General features: G+C 40.7%; 1 long non-coding RNA gene across 1 annotated transcript; it reads left to right on the plus strand.

Annotated features, from left to right (window-relative positions):
- The first annotated feature begins 3,090 nt into the window (after positions 1-3,090).
- LOC308186100 lies at positions 3,091-5,497 on the plus strand. The gene is made up of 3 exons (XR_013943913.1): positions 3,091-3,182; positions 3,861-3,961; positions 5,222-5,497. It is a non-coding gene; the product is annotated as an uncharacterized lncRNA (long non-coding RNA).
- Positions 5,498-13,976: the final 8,479 nt, after the last annotated feature.

Consider the following 13,976-nt stretch of genomic DNA (forward strand, 5'->3'; position numbering starts at 1 on the left):
GGGCAGGTCTGCTTGGGGAGGAGAATGAAGGCTCCTTGCTCGTCTCTGCGACTGCTGCCTTGCTTTCCCTGCTGGCTGGCAGAGAGCAGCTCCAGCAACACCCTCATCCTGGGGCTAGTGCAGAAGCTAGCTCTGACAGCTCAGGGTCAAGCATGCCTTCCAGTCCAGGCTACATGGCTGCATTACCCACTCCTCTTATGCCAAGTGAAGCTTATTGCCATATTCCTGACTTGTATCTTGCACCACGGCTTCCACCTGGCTGGTATAAAAGCTCTCTTCCAGGTCATCAGCCAGCCATCAGCTTTGTCTCTGCTTGAACGAGCTTTTCCTATGATTTTTGGGCTGCTGTGACCTGCTCCTGCTCTTTGGCTGCTTGACTCAGCCTCAGGCCACAGCCACAGAGAGAGCCTCTGAGATGCTTCATGCATGCCGGGGCTGGCATGCTGGCACTCCGATAACACACATGATTTCGGGGGTGTTTTGTCAGGAAGAAGTGCAGGCAGATGTATAATCAACGGCTGAAAAAAAACGTGCCAAGATCTGCTCCTGAATTCCAGTAGGTCTTCCTTAGATGCAAATTAACTTTACATCTTCAGGGCATGTGCATACTTGATTATTCTCCAGATACAAAGAGACCTTCAGTTTTTGAACACATGGGAAAGATTATGTCAGAGTGAAAATGTGGGCCTCACTGAAGCTGGGAAGGAAGTAGACCTGAGCATAGTTTCCAGAGGTGTGGATAAGTGAGAAGATTTCATGCACTTCATGTCAGTCATTACCTTTTATCTATGTTGGAAAGCAAACTGCCAGTAAAATGGATGTGCTAATTTTAAACACTTTTCCAGAAAGCTGAATTTATCCAGAGGGGATTTTTTTTTTTTTTTTTTTTGTTCCTGGAAGAAATGATCAGAAATAACTTTTGGAAGAATTCTCCAGCTTCTTTTATTGCAGCTGAGCCTTCTTCCTTCCTTTTGCCATTATCTCCTCCAAAAGACTTTCCAAATTATCTTTGAAGACTATCTTAACAGGTTTTCCCAAGTGGAGTTCTTCAAAAGAGACTTCCCATATATAATTCTTGCTAGCTTGTGGGTATGTTTTTATAGCAGTGCAGTTAGTGGAACTTGTTCCTTGCATGTACGTTAAGGCACTGGCTAGAAGAAGACAGTTTTTGGCCATAGTAGTAAAAATGGAAGTGAAGCAAAATCACATCTAACAATATCCAGGTGCAATGTGATTGCAGGGTCCAGTGGACGAATTGAGGCATTAGGGTATTTTGTCGCAGTGCTTCTGAAAGGTGCTCTGCACCAAAATCCAGGAGACAATTACTGCTTCCTCTTTCTCCAGCAATGGAAGAGAACAACTCTCAGTCTGAGTGTGCAGCATCCCAGAGCTGGAAGAGAAATCGTCATTGATGACACCTTTGCTTGCTTAGTCCCTCTGCAACTCATTGCTCTGCTGGCCCATGGCAATTCCATGCAGGGGCATATTAGCCCCTTTCAATTTTTAATGTAACCAGTCGCACAGAAGAAAACTGGAGGGTATGGATACCTCCTAAGCTTTGGGGGAAATAAATCTGTCTCCTGTACTCGAGCTCCGAAGCAATAACAGGAAGGTGATAACTCTCTGCAATACAGTAGAAAAGGATAAGCTGTACGAGGCCAACATCTTTAGCCCTGCTGATGCTGCTCTCCTCCCAGAAGAAGGACAGTGCCTTGTTTCTGAACTATGATATTCTCTTTGTTTATTTTGACCTCCCATCTTGAGAAACTAATTGGTCTCACTTATGAATTATCAAGACTGACTTGGGGTGTGCTCTGGAATATTTTTAACCGAAAAAAAAAAAAAAGGAAAAATAGAAAGAAAAATAAATCAAAGTACCCTTTGCATTATGCTGGTTTACTATTTTTTTTCCTTTCTTTCTCTCTCTCTCCCTCTTTTTTTTTTTTTTTTCTAGAAACAACATTGTGGATACAAATGGATTAGCACATTATGTTGAAACATTGTGAATATGCTGACATCTCATTGTTTTGCTCAGGAAGTAGTTTGTCATTGTTACAAAAATGTAACATGACTGTTTCAAAGTTAATTGAGTATGTTGCAAGAATTTTTTAAATCTCAAGAAAACCCACTGGTCAATAAACAACCTTAGCTCCTTGGATGGAAGAGACTTTCTGTATGACAGTGGGAAAAACTCCAAATAATCAGTAGGTATGTATTAGTAGTGTGAGATTAATGGCATGGTTATGCTCAGAAGGACCAGCAAGGCAGCCAGGGCAGTGAGAGATCAGCCTGAGCTCTTTGTAAGGAAGGAAGCCGATACAAAAAACCCTCTTGCCAGACCTCATTACCTCAGAGAGCGGTTCTGGACGGGATTCAGGAGGCAGATTTCAGCATGAGGGTAGTCACTGGAGCTGAGTGAGAAGGACTTCCCAGTGCAATGCCACCACCAAACCCCCGGCAGCAGTGGAGCAGTCAGGCCCCAGCCCAAGAGGCAGGGCTCCTTCCCAGGTGGTGCAAGAGGAGGCTCTGCGCCCTGGATTAGGCACGTCTCAGCTGTGTAAGATCACCTCTGGGTTTTCTGTAGCTCCAAGACCAAAGCCATTGCCCTGAAGGCATGGAAAGGCCAGTTTTTGTGAGCTGAGTCCAGGCTTACAGGGAGATAGGTGTAAACAATTGGGTGTATTGTAACCTGAGGCATTCAGACATGCCTAGGAAGCAAACCTTTGGAGAAGTCAGACCCTTAAGGACCTGGGGTTAAATGGCAGCTTTGTGAATTCCTCTGACTTTCTCTACAATGGCTGCAGTTGCCCGAAACTCCTGGGGGCATTTGTATCTCTACTGGGAATCTTGCCATGTGATTTTAAGTCACGGAAAAAAGAGGTGACTTCAAGCATCAGTTGATAGATTTATCCCTTGTAATGACATTCCCAGGTGAATGCATTTCGTCCTGCGCTTTGTGAGCAGCTCAGAGTAGATCCTGTTTCTGTCACTGCAATCATTACTGGAAATATTTGCTGAAAAGATGCAGTGTGTGTGGCTGGACTTACAGAGCCAGGGATCAGCAGGTCCTGATTTCCCATTGTCTGCTGCAGTCTTCTTCAGGAGGTGCTGGGCAGGCCCCTGTGTGGTGCAGGGAAGTCTTTGGTGGGCAGACCTGGTGTGACACCCTGAATCTTGCCTCGGTAAGCATCCAACTGGCTTTCTGCTGCTTCCCTGTAGCTCCCCTGGGTCTGCAGATGGCAGGAGGCTTCCTCCCATCCCCTGGGACGGAGCTGAGCATCCTTTCCCCTCCCTGGCTTAATTTGTGTGTTGTCTCCCTTAAAGGGTACTAGAAAACTCTTCATCCTATGTGGTACCTTTCTGCATTTTTAGGCACCCAAATCTACCTATTTTGAACCACATTTCCTTTAAATCATTAATGGATTGGTACTTAATCATCTTAATACCCTGTTTTCTATCAAACACCTACTCTAGAGGAAGCAGTAGCCACTTTGACATAGTGCTTTACAAAGCTGTCCCTCACTGTTTCACAAATGAGGTGCAATGCTCTAGCTCTGTTCAAGACACATTTATCCAGTCAGTTAGGACCACATGGCTACTTCTGGAAAATCCCAGTGCCTAGACATCTATATGAGTGACCAGGTCCTAGTCCCTCCTTTTTGTCATTTGCTGGGAGTGTTTGAATGCATTCCTGCTTCCCCAGTGAATGCTTTAATGGCTGGACTATTGGTTATTCAAAGTGGGTTTCTCTCATTGTCTTCTGGCGGAGGCAGTCTGCTCTGCATAAATAAATTAAGTCCCATGACTAGGCATGTAAGCTTATGGCTACAGCCCAACACATTTTTTTTTTTTATATGCAGAATTGAACAGCTCCAACAGAGAGAAAAAAAAAAAACAAGAGACAGCTGGGTGCTCACCTGGGATATGAGTTGAAGATATGCCATTCCAGCACCAGCACAATGTGAGTCTCTCACATCCCTTTGGCTTGTTCTGATACCTCAGCTATCAGATGTTCTGAACTTTTATTTTCTGGGCTTTTGGCAGGCAAAAAACACCTCTAAAGAGGTCTCTGGCTTCATGTTCTTGAAGAAAAGGAGTATCTTTCTGGCCAGAGAGATTGCAGGACTTTGACTGAGCCTTCTTATTGTAGGCTATACAGCAAATGCATTTGGAAAGACAGGAAACCCACTCTTTGTTGTTTTCTTAACTTTTTTTTTTTTTTTCAAATAAATGGAGAACCTTATCTTATTTGAGGTACCTTACTTGAGACTGCAGTTAATTTTATAATGTTAAAAAGTGGATGCTGTAACACTTTGTAAGGTATCCTCTAAGGCCTCCTGGAGTAATTCAACTGAGTCAGAATGCACTGATTTTGATTCATTCACCTTTTGTAGACTCTTTTAAACAGATTTACAGTTGCTGTCTTTTGGCATCCACTAAATCAGAAGGAAATGTTAAGTCAATAAATATGCCTTCCTCAACTGGAGTAATATGGCTCTTAGAAGGAAGACTATTGTGTGCTTTTTCAGTGCCTAAGAAAACAGAGCTTTTATGTCTATTCAAGTAATAGTTATAACCTAAAATTGTTTATTTGACCACATTTAACCAATTGTTTCCAAGCTGATGTAAGTAAATCTCTACAACTTCATTCTATAGATTAATCCTTGATCGCAGGGTATTGATTTTTGCATCAAACAACAGAATAGTGGTAACAAATGAAGACTAACATACAGCAAAGGGCAAATTATGAATTAATTAATTCCTTTACTTCATGTAACTAAGTATATCAGCACGGCTATCAGCCACTTTTGCGAACAAAAGTCTGTTCGTGGGTTACCATAATAGCAAATAGCAAGATTGTGTTCCAGAGAAATTGCTACTGAAATAAGTGTTATGTCTTGTGACACAGCCTCTGTAGTTGCCCCATGCCCTGGTTTTGTGCCATTCTGAGTTAATTACACTGAAGCTGGAGGACAGAAGTGAAATAATGTGATATAATTGGACCATGATAATAATACTTAGCACATTATTTAGTGGCAATCTCTTCTCCTGCTTGGGCTGAATCTGAAATAGATGACAGTAATTTCACTAACTCTGAACTCAAAAATTACCACTGACAGCAAAATCTGTTTTCATATTCTGTTTATATTCAAAATGTGTTAGAAATGTTAATGAATTCTCATCCTTATGATTAATAAGTAGTAGCATTTCTGTTTTTCAGAAGCAAAAAAGCTGCAGAAGAAATCAGTGTCAGGACTATCAGCGCTTGGACTAAATGTGGCTGTGGTAAAGGTGGTTAACTATTTGTACTGAAAATTTCTTACGTCTGAGTATACAATCTGAGTATTGGTATTCTTCATCTGCTTCCTAACTGTGCTTTACAAACAGTTGTATTGTGACAATAAGTTTCTCAATCTGAAATAAAATTGTTACAGTCTTTTGTGATTTTATTTTATTTTATTTTATTTTATTTTATTTTATTTTATTTTATTTTATTTTATTTTATTTTATGCTTGTGAATGCAATTCTTAACTTACAAGTTAAATTTTAAACAACAAAGAGATGAAGAATATACATGAAACCAAAAGCAGGCATTTTGCTTTTCTTTGGTGACTAGGAGTGGCAGTGAAAGTTGAAGGCAGTTTCTTCAATAACATGTTTAAATGCTTTCTTCTGTAGTTGACTTTCATGCTGAAATAATACTAAAAAAATATTAAGTAAAGAAGAGGACAGCAATCTTTTCTTAAGCGGAATGCTATTTTCCTGATGAGGTAAACCTAACTGACATCAAGAATAGCTTAAGCCTGCCAGCTACATGCTGATACTGGCGGGCTGTGCCTTTCCTTCAGCCACTGCTATAGCTGATTTAAGTCATCTTCCATGCTTTTCATATTCACAGGGGCGTGAAACTAAGAACAACAGGATAGGATGAAGAGAGTGTAGGCTGGACTCTGGACACTGAGGTCAGTGTAGTGGTGGGATGGACCTACAAGGCAAGTATTGAAACCCATGGCACTTGGTACATTGAAAACTAGGTGTGAAATGATGTTAATATAAAACCAATATACCACAACTGTCAGAAGGTAAGGGAAACATTCTTCCCTATGAACAGCTCTTTCACATTGCTGAAACTCTCAAAACAGGTTGATGTACCTGAGAAGATCAGTAATCTCACAATTGGGTCGTCACTGGCGGCTTTGGAGATCACTGCCACAGCAGGGATACACTTTTTGTGGGACTAGCCATGTTTTATTTAGCCAAACAGTTGAAACAGGGTTTTTCACTTCCCATTGGAAAGGTGGAGGCCATTAAAAGGTGTGGGTTTAAGAGATGTAGGATCATAAAGCAATAAAAGACAGTGCAGAAATTAGTCATCTATGCATCTGCCGTGAAGCCAAGAGGGCTGGCAAAGCAGACAGATCTGTCATGCTAATCTAACTGCAGGGAGCAAGAGATGTCTGAACTGTCACTCCTAGGTTCCAGGAATGAAAAGCATTTTTTTTTCTTTGTATTATTTTTAAATTATTTTCTGTTAGGAGCTGATTTGGCCAATAAGCAAAACCTAATCGTAGCTAACCATTAAGTTTCAAGAGGTTTTGTTTTCTTGTTCTTTTATTTCCTTCATCTTCTTCCCCCTGCCTCCCCTAAGGCTTCAGGGACTATTCTATTTGAGGAGCTTGTCTTGAGACTTTTCACATGGTTGAATCTTGTGGAAAATTTATTGTCATCAGAAAAAGGGGTGGGGGTGGGGGTAGGGGGTGGGGAAGAAGAAGAAAAAAAAGAATCACATGAGTTTTCTTCCAAACCCTTTTCCAGATTTATTTTTCTGCTTCAGTTTTCGTGGGAAAATCCCTCTATGTGGTTATACATCTATTTTAGTGCTTTTACTTGTCAGTATTTTGTTTTTGTAGCTGCACTGAATCTTTTAGCTTAGAAACTGTTATGGTGTTTGTTGATGGAGAAAGAAACGGCATTGGAAATTACAGTGATGTAACATTTGGAGACATTGCAATTAAGGGCCTGACTTCTCTCATCGCTAATAGCCACAGCAATGACTGGGGATATCGAGGCAGCAGTTGTGACTCCCCAGGCTTTGTGTAAGTCCCAGCAGAGAGCTGATTGCTCCTCTATTAGCTTGCATGAAGTATCCAGAGCCTGCTGGTAGAGCTGACATGGTAATGGCATTTTTGCAGTGACCCACCTGTAACTCCCTTATTTGCTAAATGCTGCAGACCCAGAGGTTGTGTGGTGTGAAGGAGAGGGGCTGGAAAGCATGTGGGAAGGCAATTGCTCCTGAGGCATCTAGAAAGTCCTTTTGGTGATTAAAGATGTTGTCTGAGAGTGTCCCCAAGGCGCAGCTGTTCTTACCCCTTGCCCCTTGGCAGAAAAGATAGCAGGGGGCAAACACCATGCATTGAAGTTTGGGAGATGCAGGCTGGACTTCAGGAAAGCTTTCTTCTCCAGGAGGGTATTGCAACATTGTGTTGGGTTACCCAGACAAACTGTGAAATAAATCTCTGCCTATGGAGAATGTCAACAGTTGAGTTTGTTGCCTTGGTCTAATAATGATGATGGTCTCTCTTAGAGCAGGAGGTTGGACTAAAGTCTCTAGAGGTCCCTTCCAATGAATATTTATGTGACTGTATGGTCACCATCAATCAGAGGAACTTTAAAACAGTATTATACAGTTGTAATGAATGAAATAGTTTTTCTTCTGTCTGGAGACACTTGGCATTTTGGTCATGCATTTGGGGCTCGGGAGAAAGGGTACTGGGCAATCTGCAAAGCGAAACTCAGAGCTTAATTCAATTAAGAAAAGGAGGCCATAGGAGACACTGTCCTCATGTGGATAAATAACATATGCTTTGCTTTTTTCCAGCTGTACTTCACCTGCCAAACAACCTGTTAAAGTGGATTTTTTTTATATACATATTTTTTAATCCTGGTGTATTTTTAATCCTACATGAATATTTGAGATTTATATCTCCTTTTTTTCCCCTCAAAGAAAGGTTAATCTTACATAGTTAAGCAATTATATTGATGGAAAAAGATAAATAGAGCTCTTTCCATGGGATCAGATGCCCAAGTGTAACAGTAAGAAATACTGGAACTCTACATTCCTACAGCTCATTGCAGTGGAAAAACTTACGCTGACAAAGACAACTGGAATTTTCTGTAGAGTACAAATGAATTTATAGGCAAGACTAGGCTGAATAGCGATTCACAATTTCTGACAACTTTCCTTCCTCTGTCCCAGGGTCTGGATGCAGTTCTGGGAAACGAGTGACTACATTGTGTGGGCTACAAGTGGTTGAGGGGAAAGTGGCAAAAATGTTTGGGGACATGGAAAAATGTCTCTCTGTGGGAAGACTGAAGAGTTTGAGATAGTTTGTATTAGTAAGGAGATGGTTAAAGAGGGAAATGATGAAAGGGCATCACAGGACCAACAGTTGGATAAAGATGTTCAGGAGAGATGACGGCCAGCTGATCTGATTCTCCTGATTCCCTGATTCTCCTGACACAGAAAAGGCGAGGCATTCAGTTTTGAAGCTGCCAGATTTTAATTTCACACATAAAAAATAAATGCTTTTTGTTATAGTATGTCCTGGCTGTGGAGTCAGCAACACTGGATGCTGTTAACTCTAGAAATCAGAAAAACTCATAGGTCACTTCTGTAAAAAATGCATTTGGAACCAGGTGCTTCTTGCAAGATGATGAAGTCTCCTCAGGTTTTAAATTAATCTCTAATGTCTCATGATTATGAAGAGACTTCTACTCAGCAAATCACTGATTCTGGCCAAGCGTAGCAGATTTTGTATCCTCTTCTTAAGCATTTGGCACTTGTCAGATCCCTTATAGTAAGAAAATGTCTGTGCCTTTATGTATTGTTTTGTGCCTCTGGCTTCATAGTACTCTTTGGGAAATCAGAAGGAATTTTACTTCAATAGAAAGATGGATTAATTGAGTTCTAGTTCATTTAATAACTATTTTAAAAAGCAACAGCTTGAATATCATCTCCTGTTTTTGTTTCAAAGTCTTTTACGGATTTTATTCACTAAACAGATGTGTTTGTACTGCAGTTATATCTGTTGTGTGTGTCCATTTTCTGATTTGTTCTGAGATGAATTTACGTATTGCCACAGATGACGGGTTAGCTTTATGTCTCCACTTTCCTGTTCCCCCCTCTTTAAGTTTTAAGTGATGTGATTGACTCACTGAAGTGTGGGCTGAGTTCCATAAGCTGTTGGTAATTTTGGTTGGGCTATGTGTAAGTGTGGAGCTTATAGAGACACTTTTATATAGCAGGTTTTCTTGCTTCATTTGCAATTTTTAAAAAACACAGCTGTAGCACAGTTGCCTTGACAGTGAAAAGCCATTGCTTATTGGACAGGGTGGTGATATGTGATTAAGTCAAAGCCTATCTAGTGATGATTAATGATATATCAGCATTCGCCCAACGTGCAGCCCCTCATGGCACACAAAAATGTGGTTTATGTCATGAAAGCTAATTAATTGTTTCAAGCTCTGATTGACCTGGTCCGTTCCTCCAGACTGGCTGCAGTGAAGCAGTGATGTTCTTAGCAGTGACAAAGGGCTGTATAAGAGAATGAACGAATTAGCTCTGGAGACACAGAGGGGTTCATTCTCCTCTCCGTCCTTCTCTTTCTCCTTGCAGACTTGCAAAAACCTGCTCAGCTGTAGACTGGTTTGCAAACTGAGTTTTCTGCAGCCAGCCACTGTTGACAGGGATAGAGATTGGGGAACAGAGCTGGGGCTGACAGTTTTACAATCCAGTTGTGTTGAAAAGTGTCATTGTCAGTTCTGTTATTTAGAAGAAAATCCTCAGTTTGACTCAGAAGATGAAGATTTATTATGTAAAAAATCTGAAATGTCAGTGTCTGAGAAGCCAATATATGTAAGTAACACACCAGGCTCACTGCTCTTGTATAAATGAATTATCACCAGGGTATGTCTTCAGCTGAGCTCCACATCAAAGTGATACTTCAGTGGGTTTCACAGACAGGCAATTGCACCCTCAACCCCCCACTCCCTGAGTTTTCAGAAATAAGGAGAAGACAGAAAGGTTCTGAGGCCATTTCTAGATTATTATTATTTTATTTTATTTTATTTTTTTCATGTAACCTTTGGCTTTGGAAGTGGAATTTGTGGGACTATGCAAAAAAGCAAAGGTTTGTCATGATGTGCTGAGGACCAGTCTTGCTGTGTGACAGTAGGCTTGCTTCTCTTTGCCCTCCAGAGGCATTCAAGCAGTCTTTCCATGACATCTCACATGAGGATGAGGAGGCAAGTAACTCTACCTGGCTGATAACGTGGGATGGAAACCTCTGAAACACATCCAGATCTGGGGCCAAATTCTCATCTCAATTTTTCACACCCATGTGAATGCACTAGCATGAGAAAAGGGACTTGGCCTCTGTTTCATTCATGGTGAAGGGTTGGTCAGCAGGTGTTGAATCCTATGGGAGTGGGGTTGGAGGGAAGAAAAGAGAATGCTTTTCTGAGTCAGTACTGCTGCTAGATGCTTCTGATCACTTATAAATTACACTTTCTTGAAATGCCATCTGCATATATATGTGTATTTGTGCATCTATCTATTTATCTATCTATCTATATCTATTCATTTACCTATTTATCTGTGTGCCTGTGTACGCTTGGACACTGACACTCTCTCATCACAGTCTAATGATTGGGCATTATCACCTTTACATCCAAGTAATATGGGTACTGGCAATTTTATTAAAAATATTATATGACAGCTCTGAAACCTCGTAGTTCCTGAAGCATTTCTTGAACACATGGTGCATCTGGAATGTCAAAATGGTCCTTGGAGATATGTAGGCTAATAAACCAGGCAGGACAGTCATATCATGTTTATGATTATACATATTCCCCCATGAAATAAAACTGTGTAATTGTGATTGGAGGCAGAGAGTTATCAGCTGGAAACAGCTGTGCTGCTGAACACCCGGTGGCAGGCTATATAAATATTAACAAAGATACCCCAAACTCAACTGTGTCTGTATTTATATATGTTTTGTTGCCAGCTGAGGCAGCTGTCAAGAGGGTAGACTTTGGGGAAATGGATGTGAGTTAGGAATTGCAGAGTTTGAAGCCTTTCTATTCATTTTGCTTGTCCATTAGCATTTAAAAATGTGTACTGAAGGGATCCATCAGGCACATGAAACTGTATACTGTAGGAAGCCACAAGTTCATTTCTTAAAGCAGTCGTTTAAAAACGATGAACCACCTACTTTGGGGCAGCAGGATTCCAAGCAGGTTTTCTTGCAGGAAAACTCTTCTCTTGCAAAGCCTCAAGGACTTGGTGTGTTACAGAAATGCACTTCTCATCATGACAACCAGCCCAGGGACTGCCTCTTTGCTTACACTGGTACAAATCAGGGTCCCCTTGACTGAAATTAACAGAGCCATGCTAGACAAGGATGGCATGGGAGGGGAGACCCAAGCTGTTGGTGTTCCTGAAGCTTTTCTGACTGCAAAGGGAGAGGTCTACAGCCCCCGTGAGCAGTGTCTGCTCCTGCCTGTGCACAGCTCAGTGTGACACACCAGGGGTAAGGGATGGGGTGTTCCCAGGTGTTGTGTAGAAAGAGCTTTCCTCTGTCCTCTGCTACTTAGGAGGACTTAGTCGAAAGTATAGAATGGAAACAATATATTCCTGGCTCTAGTTCATGTGCACTTAAAAGGGAAGACATGGGAGAAGTAAAAGGAAAACTCACTAGTTTATCATAAGGGTGGTTTCATTTAAAGATCTGTTCTCATTATAACATGCTGTGTGCATTGATTACATGCCTTAAGTGTTCTGATTTTACAAGTACTTTCCAATAACTTTTTGTTCCTTCTGAAGCAGGATTTACTTTCTGCCTCTTTCCCTACTGTCCTAAAATCACTGCCCCCATTACAGATGTACAGATGTGTCATTACATATTAAAAAAGATTTAATGTTTCAATATTTCCTTCTACTATGAGTCAGACAAAAAAACACTGAAGATTTTCTGCACAGGTCAATGTTAGAAAAAATTTCTTGGACTGTTCAAAATAGTTCAGTTTACTCAGCTGATTTTCTTTCACCTTTGAAGGTTTTCTTGCTTATTTGCACTCTGATAATTTCAAAGTGGAAAGCTTTCGTATGGCATTTTTTTGTGTGTGTTCTTCCACCTAAGTCTCAGCCTGGTTTTATGAGGAACTCAGAGCCCCATTCTGCTGAGGTTCCCTCAACAATATTGCATGGTCTGGGAGAACAAAAGCCCATGATGAATTCCTGCAATGTGTTCCAGGATAATTATACCCCTGTCTTGATTTAAAAAAAATAAAGCAAACAAAAACCTAAAGCCCAGCTGCCTTCCTATTTCCACCCTCATGCCAGACAGCTTTTGCTGACAGGTTTGGTTAGCAATGGGAGTGGTGAAGGCTGAGGTGCACACCCGAGTATTGTGCACGAGTGTTGTCAGACTGGATGCTGACAGACTGCATGAACCACGGTCTTACGTGCTTCAGATTTAATCTAAACACTCTCCTGACAAGCATTCGCTTTCCATGCTGCTCTGCACTAAGATGTCCCACTGTGGATACTGGGTGGTGAATTGAGTATAGCTGAAGCAGGAAGGAAGGAAGAGCTTTTAACCTTATTGTTTTGCATAAAAATAATAGTTGGCTTTCAACTTCAAACTTCTGTTGGGTCCTTTAGGATCTTAAATGTTTGGAAAACACCATGAAAAGATATCATCTGGTAAGCTTTTACAGAAATCAATACTGTCTTTTGAGATACTCATATGCTCGTATCTTGAGGTAATAGACTCTTAACAGATTTTTTTTTTTTTTTTGTGCCTGATTTGCAATTCAGATTCAAATTTTGCTGGAGTTTGGGAGGCTTCTGTGTTGAAACATTGGTTCAAATATGCAACTTCTTTGGAGGTTTCATTTTTTTAATTTATTATTTTTTATTTTTAATAAAAGGGCTTTTGCTTCTCCATGTGGATTTATCCTGTAGTGATAGAGAAGAATCAGACACCAAAGCATCAGGCTGCTGAGCTAATAGATTCTTTTTCTCACTGGAATAGGTAAAACTGTGGATCCAGCAAAGGCCCAGGAGAATGCTTAACGTTCATGAGACACAGATGCTTCAAATTAATCACCTGCTGAAATGTTTTACATATTTAAAACAGGATAACTGTGATTCAGGAGAGTAATTCTGATCTGCAAGTTAACACCATATGGAAGAACATTGCCACCTGTACACAAGTGACTGTATTTATGTTGGGAAATGATAACAATACAAGCTTCCAAGGTGTGTATTCCTCTTTCTTTTGAAAATAATACATATTTCAGGATTACACCTGGATTACTTAAATGACTTTGTAAGTATTATTGAATGGAAAACAAAGACAAGACAACTAAACAAATACCTCTTACAAACCAAAAGGTGTACTCAGCGAAATCTAAGCTACACATATTAGGCAGCATGGGTCAAGGAGCTGGCCACGCTTCAAGTGTTTGCAGGATGTGTTTGTTTTCTCAAATCTCCAATTTACTCTAATAGGCATGTTCAGGCATGAACAACTAAATCTCATGAAATGAATGAAGGTGCTCAAAACACATGGTACTGTGAGCTTGTATACATTTAATCATATGAAGACCTGGTTTCTGACTATTTAAGCCTGCAGTAAGGACAAGGCTCATGTGGAGAAGGTTTTCTTATTTTAAACACAGATGTCTAATGACTGAAGTATGGCCATCTTAAAAGCAAGGTTCTTAAACATCTAGACTCTTTGATAGCCAATAGTATAGGTGGCAACTGAACCCTTGGTAGGTAGGTAGGAGGAATTGCCTTTGAAGCAACTGGCCACCTTTTTGCATTGACTATTGAGGTGGATCAGTTTAGCAGATGCACCAGCTTTTGTACAGTTCAAATGGTAAATGGTATGGGTAAAATCTGCATG

The sequence above is a fragment of the Anser brachyrhynchus genome, assembly GCF_964034855.1.
Source record: "Anser brachyrhynchus genome assembly, chromosome: Z".
Lineage (NCBI taxonomy): Eukaryota > Metazoa > Chordata > Aves > Anseriformes > Anatidae > Anser > Anser brachyrhynchus.